General features: G+C 33.3%; 1 protein-coding gene across 3 annotated transcripts in view; it reads left to right on the forward strand.

The window, feature by feature from the left end:
* The window catches only part of LOC132739560 (lysine-specific demethylase 6A-like), a 115,165-nt gene extending 104,347 nt beyond the window's left edge, over window positions 1-10,818 (forward strand). For 2 of the 3 annotated variants that reach the window (XR_009627024.1, XR_009627026.1), the window contains exon 9: window positions 10,289-10,818. The gene's annotated coding sequence lies outside the window, so the exon portion shown is untranslated. Of the gene's footprint in view, window positions 1-9,533; window positions 9,982-10,288 lie in introns of those variants that run through there. The other variant, XR_009627025.1, reaches the window with a different exon arrangement.
* The last annotated feature ends 7,043 nt before the right edge of the window (window positions 10,819-17,861 follow it).

Genomic DNA, 17,861 nt, shown 5'->3' on the forward strand with positions numbered 1-17,861 from the left:
TTGCTTTTAGAAAAAGTAAAAAGTCGAGCATTGCCCCCGCCTGGCGGTGGCTCATGTTTTTAAAAATTCGGCTCAAATGTATTTTTATATATTTAAATATCTTCCATGTTCTCAAATAGTATTGTATGAACTAAATTCACGAGGAACTAATATCCAGATCGTTGGAAAATATATAGAGGATATTTGTTTAGTTCAGTGTAAGATCGGAATATATTTCACCGAGTGAGCACCAAAAGGTATATTATGAACTTTTGGTGTTCACAAGGTGAAATATATTTCGATCTTACACTAAACTAAACAAATTTTCTTTTTATTATATGCAAAGAAACGTTTTAAAAATACATTAAACCTAATACTGAATGAAAAGCGCGCCAAAAAATAATACAACGTGACGTCATTTACGACGTCATGTCATTAAGTTGGTACCCAATTCTGTGCACGCTGGTATTTAACTGAAACAACGTAAGGGGCTTAAATTCAAAACAGTGAAATTATCAGAGTGGTAATTTCACTGTTTCAAACAGTGAAATTACCAGTTTTATATCACTGATATATTTCTATAAACCACCGAAAATCATGTAATAAATATATATATAAAAAAAATAAGAACAGAAAAAATGTCTTTCCCCAGGAATCGAACCAAGGTCTTTACACTGACGAAGCCAACACTCAACCACCCTGAACGGTTAAAAATGAGTAATTATTTAGGTGATCAAAGATTTAAGCGATAAATAATATGCTTTTATGTAAGAATTATCGACACCCCTATTTGTCAATATTGATGTAAAGAAATAATGAAAGGAATAGCGAATTCGAGCTGTACTAGTCATAAATGTTCACAATAATAAGACATGTAACAACACCCGAACTCTTATCTCCAAGGTAGAGGTCAAAGCTTTACATGGTCTTTTATGGTGGGTATATTTTGTGTGCAGTCCATATGTATGCCCACCTTCAAAGAAGAGGGGGTATATTGTTTTGCTAATGTCGGTCTGTCCGTCGGTAGACCACAAGGTTTCCGCTGATTATCTTAAAACTATTTATCACAAAGTTTTCATGTTTCACATAATGATTGGTAAATGACTACTATTGATTTTAGGGTCACTAGGTCAAAGGTCAAGGTCACCAGGTATCATATTTCACAAAAATATATGCGTATACTTGTTATCTAAAAGCCACAACATTAAGTCTGTTACAGTGTCGTGTCAAGGTATCTGGGCAATTCAACAATGTCATTTTATTTGCATGGGCCTGACTTGGCATCATACCCTGTAACAGAGTATTTTAGGCTTTGACCTCCAAGTGTGACCTTGGTCTTTGAGGTAGGAGTCTAAGTGTTGCGCATGACATGTTGACTTATTATTGTTAACATTTGTGCCAAGTTATTTTAAAATCCCTTATTTAATGAAAAAGTTATATACCGCACACATAATAATTATATACTGTCCTCGACATTGAATTTGACTGTTCCATATGATATTGAGAATATTTATGCCAAGTATTTTCAAAATCCCTTGAGCAATAAACAAAACAACAAATGTCGAAGGACACAAATTGCCCCTTTTCTATTTTCTAGCCATTGACTCTGGTCAATATTGGTAATCAATACTGGTAATATTGTTAAAGAAACTTGCCATAAATGGGTACATGGAAGTGTTCAGTTATGGAAAAAATAGAGCTACTAGTTATAACCATTCAGTATGTGAAATATAAAGAGCTTGACCTTTGAACTTTAAGATAGCCCATTTTGACTAATAAATATGTTGATGATCTTGGATAAATAAGTTTTCATGATGATAAGCTGAAACTATGCTGACATTCAAGGCCCCTGTTACCTTGAGCTTTGACATAGTGATCCAAATATCAAAAGGGGACATCTACCAATCAATATGTGAATAAATTTGTAAGAAATAGTTATCAAGATAATGAATGGAAATCATACTTAGGCCCTTATGACCTTTACCTTTTAATCAGTGACCCCAAAATCAATAGGGGCCATCATATAGTTCCGACCAATCAATATGTGAAATATGGAGACTTTGTGTTTAGTAACCAAGGTGATGAACACAATTCTGACTTTTAAGACCTCTGTGACCTTGAACTTTGATCTGGTGACCCCAAAATCAATATAGGTTATTTACTTGTAATGACCAATCAGTATAAGAAGAAGTATAATAAGAAGAATGTGATAAATAGTAACCTAGAATGTGATAAAAAGTAAGATAATGAGCGGAAACCATACAACCATTCAAGGTCCCTGTGACCTTGACTTTTGAACTAGTGATCCCAAAATCAAAAGAGATTATCTACTAGTTATGACCAATCAATATGTGAAATATGAAGACTTGTGATAATTAGTTTCCAAGATAATCAGCGGAAACCATTATTTAAGGCCCCTGTGACCTTGACCTTTGACCTAATGACCCCAAAATCAATAGGATCATCTACTGGGTATGACCAATCATGTGCAATATGAAAACTTTGTGATAGTTTTTCAGCGAAAACCATGTGATCTTCCGCCGGACCGACATTAGCAAAATACTTCGAAGGGGGCATAAATCTTGACTACACACTCGTGAAATATACCTTTTGGTGCTCACTCGGTGAAATATATTCCGATCTTACACTGAATATCCTCTATTTAATAAAAACGATATTACACTAGACGATATTACACTAGTGTAATAACACTTTGACGTCACGTCATTTGCACTATAAACATAGCGTTAAAGCGCGCTAATGTTAGCGTTACACTTTAGGCGCGTCAAAGAAAAATGACTCTTGTTAACAGTTTACCGTTCTTATTTTATATATGTGATAAATAGAATATTATAATACTAAATTTATTGAACTCGTTGAATAATATGATTTTATTTAACTCGTTCAAAAAATTTAGTATTAAACCTACACTCATTCCTCTATCCTCTATATAATTTATATAAAATATTCAATGACTGTTCGTCATTTCATTTTATCGTTTATTTGTTGAATTTTTTTTCTAAATTTCTAGTCTACGTACAAACACAGGTCAAACCTGTGCTCTGCACAAAATACAGAGCAGATAAGAAATATTCGCTATGCTTAAACGAAAACAAATCATTTATCACCTAATAAAAGTTTTGAGTCTGGGATAGAATAAACAGCAACACTGAAATTCGCATTGTTTCAATATCGTCAATACAAAATACAACTCTTTATGTCTTCGGAAGCTGAACCTCTGAACTATTATAAATAAGCCTAAAACATACAATCATTTAATGCATTAAATGTAAGCTTATTGTACAATAATAGTTATCTAAGACGAAAACATAAAAACATAAAAATAGTAGCTATATACAATTAACGAAAAGTACCCCAGTTATAGTTTTCAGAATAAATTATGATATGATTAACGCAAATATTTAAAACTTATGCTGTGTAAAGTTTAATCATATTTTTAACATTTCATAACAAAAAATTCATTTATAAACAACTCAAACTTAACAAAAAAGATCATAAACCGAGATCACTACCAGTACACAAATTCGCACCAGAGTCTTATTGAAGTCAATATCGCGTATGTCCACCGTTTGCGTTAATTACTGCTAAGCACCGTGATCGCATTGACAAAATGAAATTTCTAAAATAAGCCACTTGCCCATTCTTGCATTAGTCGGTTGTGTAGTTCTCTTTGGTGGTGGGTGCATTCGGGCCTCTGTAGACACGCCGGCCAAGTTCATCCCATATGTTCTCAATCGGGTTGAAATCGGGCGACTTTGACGGCCAGGGCAGTACGTTGACATTCTGCTGTTGCAAGAGTGCCCGTGTTTGTGCGTGCAGTGTGGCTCGTTGCCCCGTCTTGCATTAGTGTCATGCCCCTGTTCTGTTGAATAATGGGAATGGCAACAGGGCGAAGAATTTCGTTCTGGTAACGAGCTGCATTTAAGTTCCCTTGAATTGCAACAAGTGGTGTTTTCACGTGCAGTGAAATTCCAGCCCATATCATTACGGAGCCGCCGCCGAACTGATCTCTTTCTACGACGCACGCATCAGCATAACGCTCACAACGTCGGCAGCACACACGGGTTCTCCCATCCTTTTCCTGAACATTGAAACGGGACTCATCGGTAAACAAGATTTGTGCCCAGTCCGCACATCTCAGATGAGTCCTCGCCCAGCGGACACGTGCATGACGGTGGTGTCCACGCAGTACAATTCCCCGATACGGCCGTCTGGCACGAATACCAACGGATCTGAGGCGCGATCGGACTGTGTTGCTGCTGATTGGCCGTCCGTGAGTCCCAAATGTCGCCCTTGCTGTTTCTACTGCTGTGCGCTTCCGCTGGCGGAGGTGCGATAAAACCATAAACCGATCTTGTCTGCGTGTTGTCACTCTACCACGTGGTCTCCTCGGAAGATTGGCGACACTTCCGGTACGTCTGTACTTTGAGGCCAGTCAATAGACTTCTTTGTAACACGCATTCTTCGGGGAACCTAGAAAAATTACAAGGTTCATAATACTGATATGCAACGGGCTTGTCGTAGAATGCATGCACTGAAATGCAATTAAACGAACAATGGGTATTGAACCACATACCTGCTCATGAGACGCTCCGGCTTCTAAAAGTCCAATAGCGATTGCACGTTGTTGCAACGACATACGAGCCATGTTTTGTGTTTTTATGTTAGGCACATCTACACTCTATCGATACATGTTTATATTGGTCATTATGGTCAGTTGCACGAAGTGCACGTGCTCGTTTTCGATTTTCAACGACAACTCTCAAAGTATGGTTTTGCATGGTTAATTTTGCATAAATTCATTTTGAGCAGACAACAAATTGGGACATTACATATAATCATTATCTAATGTGCATATTTTTAAAATAACACGTATTTAATGCAAGTTTGTTTTTGGGGTACTTATAAGTTTCGGTAAGTGTATATCTTGAAAGCTCACAGTCAAGGAAGGGATAAGGGATAGATGGGTTTGTCACACACCCGTGACGATTTCGCGACTCCGTAAAAACGGTATTGCGCGGTATTTTGACGTGACGTCATTTGCGTTATATAAACATAGCGTAATGATTCCTTACTTTTAGTAAGGAAAAATGTTTCTTTATCACTTCAAACGGTCTTTAAGTATGTGATTAAAATAAAATAAAATTCGTGTTAGTTCATTACTCAATTTATTGAACGAGTTGAATAAAATAATATTATGCTCGCCAGAGGCTCGCATAATATAATTTTATTCAACTCGTTCAGTATTAAACTAACACTCATTCAATATCCTCTATGTACTATACAATACGAAGTCCTCTAATGGCGTATCTATCCGCCTGTCAATTACATATACATTTCAAGTTTAATGACAATTGGACCGCAATCTTATACTGCAATAAATAACTTTTATTTTCTTAAACGAAAATAAATCATTTATCTCCTAATAAGAGGAATAAGACCTTTAGTCTGGGACAGAAATAAGAGGAAGGCCTTGGAATTGTTCAAACAAAGGAGAGATTACCCAACTGCAAGTTTAAGAAAATTCAAAGCTTTCTGTTGTCTTGACCTGTTGTCTGTTGTCCGTTCATTTAAAAAAAAAGACTTGTGTAAAGTAAATCTCTATTTAATGCAATGTAATTAATAAAAAAAAAAGATTTGAATCAAAGAGAATCCAACAGGCAAAATTCATATTTGTTACCTACATTGCCGGATATGCAATGAAAAACAAACTATATAAATCATATTTCAACATCCATATTTTTGATAGTTTAATGGTGTTTTGGCTATTTATTATTTGCACATACTTCCCGAGTCAGTATACTGCGAGTCGGCTACACAACCCTACTCCAACGTGAGAAGGGGGGTGTAGTAGGAAACCAAGTCTAAAAATCAGCGACCTTACGTGATTCTTTTGTACAAAAGAAAACCTTAGAAACTAAGCCATTAATTTTAAAATTTTATTTAAACGTAAACGTACTTTTATTAAATGCATGCCTTCAATATTAATTTATTGTAAAATAATAGTTTTTTTTTTAAATAAAATAGCAGTTGTGTCTAATTTAGCTTTGTAAATAGATAAAAATAAACTGGAAACTAAGAAGCCAAAAAAGACAACTTCAGAAAACAATCAGGAAATAACCTTCATACTATAATGATTTCAGAAATACAAGAAAAGACAAAACTTTCTTCATACATAAACAAACGAATACGTAACACTGGAATCCTCGACTAGATTTCGTTACACCTTGACCCTTGGTCAAAGTTTATTCAGCAATAAATCAAATAACTCACAATTTCAAATGCTCTACCAAAACATCTGTATTTAAACTTTTAACAAGCCCTTGTTCAAAGATATCTCTGCATTTAATTCTAATTAAATAACATCTACATAAAACTTTTTAAAAAAGATCACAGAAATAATAAATATTAACGGTTACAGATAGTCTTTTAAAATAATTAAATCGAATCATACAAATTTTTCCAGTGCTATATTGGATTTTTAGAATTTTTTGACGACTATCTATAATCATCCCTGGACTGAATACGGATTGAAAATATTCCACTACATGACTCATATGTTCACAAAAACAGACTGTGTATCTCTTTTAATAAATACTAGAAAAAATTAAAATTTTGTTACATCGTAACTTTTATTCATAATTCTAACACTCACGTGATTTTGTCACTATAGACAAAAAAGGGAGAAAAAAAAACGGTGTTAAACTGCCAATAAACACCGGTTAGGGACTACTGCGCTGTTATGTTTTCACCCTCGATAATATAGTTTACAAAAGCATTTTAATATCTCACATACACTAACGCCACATATTAGATCCATATCAGTTCGTATGTTTTCTTTTCATACAATACCGAAATAATATCTCACATACACTAACGCCACATATTAGATCCATATCAGTTAATAAATACTTTGACAAAACGGCGTCAATCCCTATGCAGCGTAATGACGTTTTCCGCTCAAAAAATAACATTAGTGATTTTCCTTATTTCATCGTGTTAGAATCGAAATAAAATCAGTCTGAGATGTGTATATCGGCTATTAAACACCGGTTTGGAGTTTTGATGACCTCTCAGGCCGATGTTATTTCTTAAACAAACAACTGACACCTAGCATTGAAATAAATGTTACATCATTCTGGTCGCGCAAGGAGTCGATCAGGAGTAACTTCGGAACACCTCGCAGATTAAATCAAAAGTTCTTACTTTCCTAAATCTCCAACAGGTAACCTCTCGCATGCTTCTTTTTAAAGAAGCAATCTTGTCTTTGTGCATTAAATGTCGTTGATCATAAAAATAACATATTTGAAAAAAAATGCCTTTGTATTTTGAACAAAAATTCTAAAATCGTCACATCAAATTCATTTTCTTACTTTTTTTTTTGTCATTAAACTTTTGGAATATTTTGGAATACTTGTTATATCTGTGGAACCGTATTTTCTGAAATCAAAAACACAAGAATTACGAGCTGCTTTTCTTTCTGTATGCCAATGTTTAAAGTCCGTTGCTTAGTCAGTTGCTAAAAAGAAAATTCGTTTATCTCGTGACACCAAATGTCCATATTACACTAGTGGCTGCGCCACTCGTGAAATGTACTTTTTGGCGCTCACTCGGTGAATTATACTGAACTAAATAAATATCCTCAATACAACTCTCAGTTATGAATGAATTAATGATAGCGTTCATAAATCTACACATTTATTTTCTATATCCACCACAATGTGATAAGCTATAAAAAATGAAAAAAGAAAAGACAGTCATGAAAAAAAAAAATTTCTGTTCCACGAAGCACTATTTACTACTAGGCAATATGATATTATATGAAAGATATTCCTTTTTCAGTTTGGTTAAATATATATACCGCGTTGGAAATCCTATCAGGTATCCGCCATTATTCAGCTTTACGCTTTGCAACAATCGTGCATTATTTACACATTCGGTGTTATATATATTACTGTATTTTGTAACAAAATACTTTTTGAAAGTATTTACTTTCGGAGGTAAAAATTGTATAACGGTAATTTATCTTCCTCTGTTTTAACATATGCACCAATTTTTCTTTGAAATAATGTAATACTGTTAACTTTGTTAAGTTGTTTAGTCAAAATATGCATTTTTTACCAAACATTGTTTTCAGCCATTCATATGAAATTTGTTCTGTAATTGCTCCCTGGTTTCCTAGAGAGCGTTCTTATTAACGTGAAAAGAAAGATGTTTAGGCACCCTGTGGGAAGTGTGGGATTTGGTATATTTTATACCTGAAATATCTATAAATGTATTTTCACAAGATTGGTTATAGCTGAAACTAAAATTAGAAAACATTTCACCAAATAAGATCACCAAAATGTGAAAGAGCCACTGTTAAGTAGGCGTGATTTTAAGTAACATCAGTTACATTTAATTAGTGATTTAAAAGGAAAAGGAAAATATTGCAGAAAAATACATCATTAACTTATTAACATGATGCAAGCAGAAAAAATGTTTATCGTTTAACGTGATTCAATCATTTTTGTGTTACACATTTTACAGAATCGTTCGTGTCTTTGTGAACCAAACTTCCAAATTCAATTCGGACATTTAACACCCCTATTAAGTTTACAAAATTTTATATGTTGTAATTTATTATTCCCCAAAATTGAAGAGCGTTATATATTTAAAGTATATCATGTACATACAAAAGCGAAAGGTCAATGTCATTCATTTTAAACATGAACATTGGTATCTTTATATGCGGCAAAAATAAACAAAGCTACTAAGTATCGTACCAATAACTGAATTTAATCGAAAATTAAGAGAAAGCACACAAAGAAAAGTACAGTCTTTGTGTTCATTCTTTTTTAAATGATTATCAACAGACGGATGTCATAAGAAATATTCCGAAATAATTCAATGATCTTAATTATTGAGAAAAAAATCAAGCAAGCATAAAAAATAACTATACAGTTACAGCGATCTTTCATTTGACACCAAAATTATGTCTCAGAAACAATGCGAGTAGTAAACGTATTCCGGCACTAGTTTAAATATAATCTTTATCAATGTTTACTGGGTCTTTTTTCTTCTTAGTGGCCTACTTAGAATAAAAAGACCCAGAAAACATTGATAAAGATTAACTGATGGAGATCCAGAGATGGTTACCATATGGGACATTCATATTCTACCTGTGACTCTTTACAAAGGAAAATACAAGAACTCGATTTATAATTTATCAAACAAGTACTAAGCCAAATGATGATATTTTATCAAATTAATTCTTGATAGTAAGTTCAACAGTATATGTGAATATATGAAATACAAGAACCATATTGTTTTAAATTTCAAATATATAATTGTCAATTTCATATCACATAAGACATAATACAAAAGTCATTATACATAAGACATAATAAAAAAGTCATTATACATAAGTCGTAATACTTATAAGATATAATACAAAAAAAAATTAAAATAAAAAACTGACAATTTAAACAACAAATTTCTAGATTAATATGGTGTATTTTTCATTAAATTATCCTTAATATCCTTTTTTACAGAAACAGCATGGTCCTGGGAGGCATTTTACATATAAATTAATTTGGACGAATAAATGAAATTCGCAGGAAATTTTGACAAGTGACAGCACGGACGGAGAGAAAGAGATGCAAAAATAAATTTGCCAAATAAAGATATATCAAATCTTCAAAAATACTTTAAATCTATAGGCGTGTCATCGCAGTACTATTTTTTTTTTTTTAACCCAAAAAGCGAGAGATTGAAGATTGAGTGCTCCAAAATCGACAGCTCATAACCTGAATACTACTCGCATTGTTTACTACTCGCATTAACCTGAAGGCCTTTCTCAATTTATATGCATACATTCCATCACCAGAGAGAGGCTAACAGGGCATGAATGTAAACAAAAAATGTTTGACCTGATAAGCCCTAGTGTGTTAAACTTACTGAGGAAATCTCATTTTTATTCCACTCTGTTATTCCAATTCTAGATATCTAATTTGTGAGTTTAACAAAGGAAAGGATTGTGAAAATAAGATGGATGAAAGAACATTTCAAGGCAAAATACCATTGTTCTTTTCTTTTTAAACCAAGCTACTTAAGTTGTATTACTACTTACATTAATTACTCTCATTTCTCATTGTTTTAAATGTTTCATTTATATAAACATAACAATATGTTTGTTTAAAATATCACACTTGTAAAAAAATATGTGCAATTAAAATATAAATTGATATATTCTAGAAATGGCATAATTCTTGTTTCAACTTCTAAATAAAAGGTATATATATTTCAGGAATTCCAATTGTAACAGTCATGAACACAAATTGACAATTGGTATTTGAATCGCCCTTAATTGTAATATCTCTTCATGGCAGTGGCAAGAAACAAAGAAGAAACAGAAAACTAAGGAAGAAAACAAACAGTGATATTGAACGTTTGATACAAACAAATTTTCAAATGTTGACAGTTGTATATTTTGTTATGTTATACAGGATTTCCAACAAAATTTACTACATATTTATTATAATGCAAGCAAAACAATCAGCTTGACTGGCGAAATGTTTTTAGCATATTTTAAAGGACTATTTGTTCAGTCTTTTGCGCCTTGAATTTAAATAAAAACTTTAAAAAAAATCATCGCATTACTTTGTTTTTTAAAATTGTGCTTTGTTAAATATAATTATGGTGCAGGGAATATGTCAAGATGTTTATTACATTTACTCTTACTGCATTTTATTGTTGAGAGAATATGTCTTGGAATGTTAAAAGAAGTGCTAAAACTCGATGCTGACTTTCCTAATACCCTACAACTGCAAGGTATTGCGCAGGTTTTCTGCGAATGTACAGAATATGGGGGGTTGGTAAGTCCAGGCAACATCCTCTGGAAGTGCCGTGTTCCCTAATGATTTGTTATATACCAGCCAGTTGAGGGTTCCAACAATATGACCACATAATCAAGTCGGACCAACTGGACAAGTGCAATAATCTATTGATACTTCAGCTTCGTCTTAAGATTTTACTGATATTTGCAATCAAATGATTTTATTTTGAAGTATTTTATACTGTAATTAATTAAATAGTTGATAATATATAAGTTTTTACGTTCCTTACTTAGCATGAAATGTATTTTACATTGCTGTAAACAACATCATGAGTTATGATACTGAAAATCCTTTGAAGTGTCATGTTTTAACAAAATATCAATTTGATTTGATAAGGCTGTCTGTAAAATTAACCAGTTTCTAGAGAGTCATCCAGAATTTTTTACTTTTAAATACAAATTGAATAAAACTTTTTAAAACTTTTTTTATTTCAACAACTAAATTTAGGGGAAGTATGGTACAGAATTCAGCATCCAACTGTTTACATCTATTATCAGTTAATTGCTTAATACACTCTTGACCAACATGTGTTGAGGTTAGCAATAAAATACTGATAACGCAGATAATGTCTATTTAAGTTGCAAAGAGTTAACCTGATATTTATACTGACAAAGAATATTAGAAATTACTTGGAATTGTGATAAACTTTAATTGACTTATCAGGTCTTGTATGTCCTCCACTGTATATAGTGTAAATTAAACCCTGTTGTTGATTTATTCATCTCCAGAAGGGATTTTTTAATATTAAATATAGTTCTCAACAAGTATGTAGCAAACAGAACATTATCAAGATCTCTGACACTGTAGAAAAATCATTCGGCCATATATTCGTGATATGTTTACATAGAGCAGATACCGCAGCTTGCCCTGTTAGCCTCGTTCTGAGAAATCTATGAATATGTATGAGGTAATATTAAGAAGGGTCTATTTTATATTTTATACAGAATAAAGACATGTTTAAAAATGTGTCAGTCTTACAAATATCTTGATATATAAACTTTAACAGTTAACACGATTGTTGTGCCCTGTGACCCACTTTTTTTTATCTTAGATATATTGGAACCCTATATGGGAGATAATTATACAAGTAAGGGGAAATAAACAAAATAAGTTGAATTTTTGTTTTATTATCATCGCCAAAACAGCCTGGTTTTCGTATTTAGACCTTCCGACCATTTTGTATACATTGTATATCATTATTGTAATGTCAATGTTTTTTGGACAATTGGCTGGATTTACCATTTCCGTAACGGACAAATTGTTTTGATTGCAATTAAAAGATAAGATAAGATATCAATTTTGTTTCATTCAATGCATGTCTAGATTTTATTTAAAGGATATAATTAATTGCTCACACAGACGCATAATTTTATTTTTACATAAGTCTTTCAAAAAAAGCTCAATATGAAAAAACAAGAATAAAGTAAAAGAACACATAAAAATAACTTCGTCAATAAGTTCCAAATTATCCCGTCAGAAAGTAAATTAAATCAGGTTTACCATTTGGTATCTCAGGACGGTTTTCTTTATGTATGGTTTAGTAGGTTTCAATTCACCGCTATTCTGTTAAATCTCGGCTTGAACCAAGTGTATGAAACATAATTTCAATCATTCACATCATCATACTCGTGACTGTCCTTTGTCATCTCTGAAAAAAGAAAAACCACCATTGAATTCATTGACGTCGTGTGGTTCCCCTTCAGATCTCTATTCATTGAAACGTTTTTCCGGAAATAAAACTTCTATAGGATTCGACATATTAATAAACGATCAGTGACACTCTTAAACCGATTTTTATAACAATGACATAGTACTTTTAAAAAAAACTCAAAACATTTATTTTATTTACCATCTTTCGAAAAATGCTAATGCAAAAAAATGTGATGAAAATATTATCGGGTTTCCTACGACAAAACAACATTCGCTTTTAAGAATAGAAAATTTTGACACGTTTTATTACGTTTTGGGTGTTCTTTCGAAAAAACGATACGTTTAAATACGTTACTGTCGTGGAAAGGATATAACATATATCTGAAAAACAAAGTACATAAGCTATTAAACTATAATTCATAATTCATAAGATGACAAACAAAAACAATATTTATATGTAAAATGCTGCTGTATCTTATAAAATTTTTTACTACTATTTAGTAGTATTTAGTAGTAGTATTAAGCCATAGTTGCTAGGAGATGAAAGCTTGAACGTAGACGGAGTTCAATATCAGCTACTTTGTTGGTATGATTGTAGAAGCTATAGCTATCTTGTTGCTAAGGAAGCAATTGTAAGGAAGGTTGTATCTTAATTAAATTGTAACTAAACCGAAGTATTTAATTATGATTAGATTAGAAATATTCAGCTAAGAATTTAGGATTTTTGTTTTGTTTTGTTGTTATGGCAATTGCACAGTATTTCAGTCAGATAACTAGTGTCCATGGATTATATATATATCGTCTCCACAAGTTAAGCGGGCGAGATATGAGTAATAAGATGTCCAAAAATAGACCCTGGACACTTAAATTACCTAATACTTTAAAAAGAATAAAAAAGCGGCATAACTCTCTAAAGGCATCAATTGAATCAAAGTTCCAAGGTGTTATGCGTACAATTATGTCAAATTATGTCCAGTTTTGGAAAAAATGAAACAGATGCGAGGAGTTACGTTTTCACAAAATCAGGCGTCCCGTTAAAACATTCTTTTTCCATTAATTTTATAGGAAACCTGTACAGTAGTTGTCATTTCATTAACAATATTATGTAAAACTGTTCACAATTCAAGACTTACCAAAGAAGTCTTCCTTTCTCACTTTTTTGTACGCCGTAATGGCTGCACGTAATGGAACTGGTCTATTTTTTTCCTACGCGCCGAGGTTTTGACTGAGATAACATAAGCATATTCTATAAAGATTGGATTGAGATCTATTATGCATTATGTACACCTTTTTCGCAGATCAAGAGTACATTATGAGAGTGCAATTTTTCAGAAGTTGTCAGGAGGGAGAGAGAGGATTGGTGATGTCATTAATTCGAATTAATCCGTGATATGTAGATAATACTAATCTCCTGAGTCAATGGTTCTTTTGAAATTTGATGATAATGCTAATCACCTGGGACAATGGTTCTTTTGTTGAAAATTGGTGACATCCTCATTAATGATTACAATGAAGCGCAATTAATGTAACAATAGTGTATTGAGAAATTAAAGAATAAGATTGCATATTGATTAATGTGCAATATACTTAACCGGTATAGTAATCATAACATGACCACTGCTGCTGCTGTTTCTACTGATGAAAACAAATTTACACTGAACAAAAGTTCTTACCGATCACCCGGCAGATCCCGGACATGTTTTTTCAATAAATCCCATACGTGTTCCAACTGATTGAGATTCGGGCTTTTCGATGGCCATAGAAGGAATCTGACATTGTTGGCTACCAACATGTTATTAGTGGTTCTGGCAACATGACATGTCCTGCACCGACAACATACCACGGTTTATCCGTAGTAGAATGTAGAATGGGCTGCACAACATCATCCTGCGGGCGTTGAGATTACCTCGTATAGGTACGATCACTGTCTTGGCCTGCCCACACCATCAATGAGCCACCACCGAAATTGTCAACCTCTACGACACAGTTGGCACAATTCCTTTCTTCCTGGCGACGGTATACACGTACCCGTCCGCATTGCGTAGTTTGATTCATGATTCGTACACAAATAACACATTGGCCCAGTCAGCCCTGGTAAATCGAAGATGTTGTCTGGCCCACGTCAAACGATTCCCTCGGTGTCTTGCGGTAAAGAATAGGCCCCTTAAAAGGCCGACGGGCACGTATCCCGACGGCTCTGAGGCGGTTACGTACAGTTTGTGTCGATATTCGGCGGTTGTTTATGCCAATTGTACATGAAGCCGTGGATGTTGCAGGGGTGAAACGATTCCTTATGTGACTCACGATCCTGTCGGCGAGTTGTAACCTTTCTTCTTGATCTGCGGCGTAAGTCAGAAACGTTTCCGGTCCCTTGATACTTCGTCCAAAGTCCATGTATAAAAGGTCCGATTGAAGTGTCTTGCGACCTGAAATAGGAATGAACATATAATAAAATTATAACATTTTTTCTATTTAAAACCTTTATCGATATTTTTAAAAAAAATATTTTTATGAACAGCCACTCGCCTGTCTGATAGAGGCTCCAGCATTTAACATTCCAACTGCTACGGCACAATCCTGCATCGACATTCTTGCCATGTTTTATGTTTTTTTCACTTATAAAGTTAACAAGGAATTATGCATACATTTCTGCACAAACATTTCGCGCCAAAATTTGTAAACCGCGTCTTCCGCTTGAGTACATGGAACCGATGTAGATATTTTTCTTAAGACACAAAAATCACTTCTGCAAAATTTATAAAGATCTATTGACCCGTTACAAAATAATAGAAATTTAGTGATCGGTTAGAACTTTTGTTAGCGACGGCGGCGGTATTGAAGATCTTTCACTCAGTATTGAAGACAGTGATTAATTAAAAAAAAATGAGCTAGGCCGCTTATTGCGTATCTGGGCAGTAGGAAATCAAGTTTAAATTGCTTGGTGTCTGCTCAAAAAATCCCTAAAAATCGAGTTACATATCTTGCACAGATAATTGCAATTTACTTAATCATTATTGTTGCAGCAGTGAATCTCTCTATTCTCCCAGACGGGCCTTATAATGATTGCACTGTTAGCTTCTGTTATTGGCTGTAAGCGCATCAAAGTGTCAAAAATATATGGCATTAAACTACACTTACTTTTATTCTTTATATTAGTACTATTTTAGTTCCCTGCATGTGTGTCCCTTGTTTTCTCGTCTATGGTTTTGCCCCTACTCTTATTTTTTCTTAATTTAGTCCCCAGGTTTCCTGGACCCATCTCTTAGGGCCTGTTTTCAATCATTTATTTGTTTTCTTTGAAATCGTTATCAGCTACAAATTATTTCCTATTATTCAATCATTTACTTGTTTTCTTTGAATTCCTTACAAATCATTTTTCATTTTAGTGATAATCCTGTCCGTGCTCTGCCTTGTGCCCTGTTTGAGGTCCGCCTGGGCTCCTTGCCACTTGTTCTTGTTGCTGGGTCATGTGGGTATTGCATTCATTGAATGTTGATCTTGTTTATCATATGTTTTGCTTGACCGTTAACAAATCAATTCTTAGTATGTCATTGCAAAGTTTTAAGTTTTGTAATAAATATAACTGTAAAAGTGCTACACAATCATTATATATTATCCGTCCCTTTAGATTCAATGTTATGATGTATCGATTAAACTGCTAGATTTTATCTCATTTGTATCTCGGTGTAAAACTGCCGATTTTCCTCACGTAATCGAGAGTTTTCTTCTCATCAGTCTTTTTGTTTTGATTAGAAAAGGTATACATTAGTTTATAACGTTTAGATAATGATTTATAGGCATGTCAGATGCTTTCCGAATGAAGAAATTCGCGCTGAAAGTTTCAGAAATGTCAAGAAGTATGATATTTCTTTATTTTTACAGAACAGATTTATCATAAGGTATTTCATTTAGCTGCGTCTCACACTGTCGTCTTTCTCTTAATCTATGCTGAAGATCATAGAGGATGGCATGAGTGGTAAAATAAGAGGCAATCGTCACAGGATGAAAAAAAAAACGTGCAGCCGACGTGCATCTTCTCCCCTAAGTAACATGTCTAAAGCATTACACAATTATGTGTTCGAGAGTTTTGGGATAATTTATGTTCGGGAAACTGAGTGATGACTTGCAGACCATACATTTGCACTGGTTCAGTTATAGGTAATATTGTCGGTGGGCAGGGAATTTTGTTAGAGAACAGACAGTGTCAGAAATCTCTTCTCTAAGCTTCTTTATGACAATTGGAGAGCTTTAAATAATTTGATGATGATGTCACTCATTTGTGGATATTGACAATATTTTCTGGGGTCCAGGAGCATCATTTTCTTTATGCATGTCTCTTTAACACGGAGTGGTATAATGTCTGTTTGTTTAATTTGGTTTTACGTCGCACCGACACATTCCAGCTTTACTGGTGGAGGAAGAACCTCAGGTGCCCTTCAGTGCATTGAGAACGGGAGAGAAAACTGACTGAAATTGTTTGTGATGAATGTTTGCTTTGTTTTGCTTTGCTTTCAGAAAGTCTGAGATTTAATCTTAACTTGTTTTTTTTAAGACTGAATTTTTCCTTTTTATACTAACTTTTATTTTGTATGTTATTTCAACATCATCTGCAACATCTAAATAAATCATATAATTGTTTACTTCTTGCTCTAATTTGAGATTTTATTTGTTTCTTTCTAATTTTAATCTGACTTGTTTTTATTTGTTTGTTGTTTTTTTAATACAGCTTGTTTTTGTGGATTAATTCTTAAAATGAAATTTGATATCTAGGGTCAAACGATGGTTCCTATCAACCAATAAGTGGTCATGAATTTTGATATATGTCATCCTTAAGTGTCTGTTTAAATTTGGCCCTGACGTATTGTCATTTAGTTTTTTCTTTATTTCTTTTTTTATTATCTTTGCTTATATAGTTTTCTTTTTCATGTTAATGTAAAAAGTTTTCTTTTTCGTGTAAGATAAATAGAATTATGTAATTAATATATACTTCAATTCTAATCACGTATTCTCTGTTTGCATACATAAAAATATTTTTAACACATTGTTGAACTATAAATAACCTTACAATAACGCAAGTAGTAATCTAAAGTTGGCTGATATTATCAGACGTATTGTGTATCATTGCTGCATCCTTTCGAATTGAACAGGGAGATGACGATTTTGGGAGACAGTTGTTAAAGAAACATCAGTGATTAAAATCCGATCGAGATACAAAGTAAAGTAAGATAATATTCAAAGATAATATAAAAGATTTAAGCGACCAGACATAATTTAGCACTTAAACTGTTGCATGTGATGAAATGGGACTCAAAAGCAGTTCAAAAAGAACAGCAT

The sequence above is a fragment of the Ruditapes philippinarum genome, unplaced genomic scaffold (assembly GCF_026571515.1).
Source record: "Ruditapes philippinarum isolate M1 unplaced genomic scaffold, ASM2657151v2 ctg43_1_1_1_1, whole genome shotgun sequence".
Taxonomy (NCBI): Eukaryota; Metazoa; Mollusca; class Bivalvia; order Venerida; family Veneridae; genus Ruditapes; species Ruditapes philippinarum.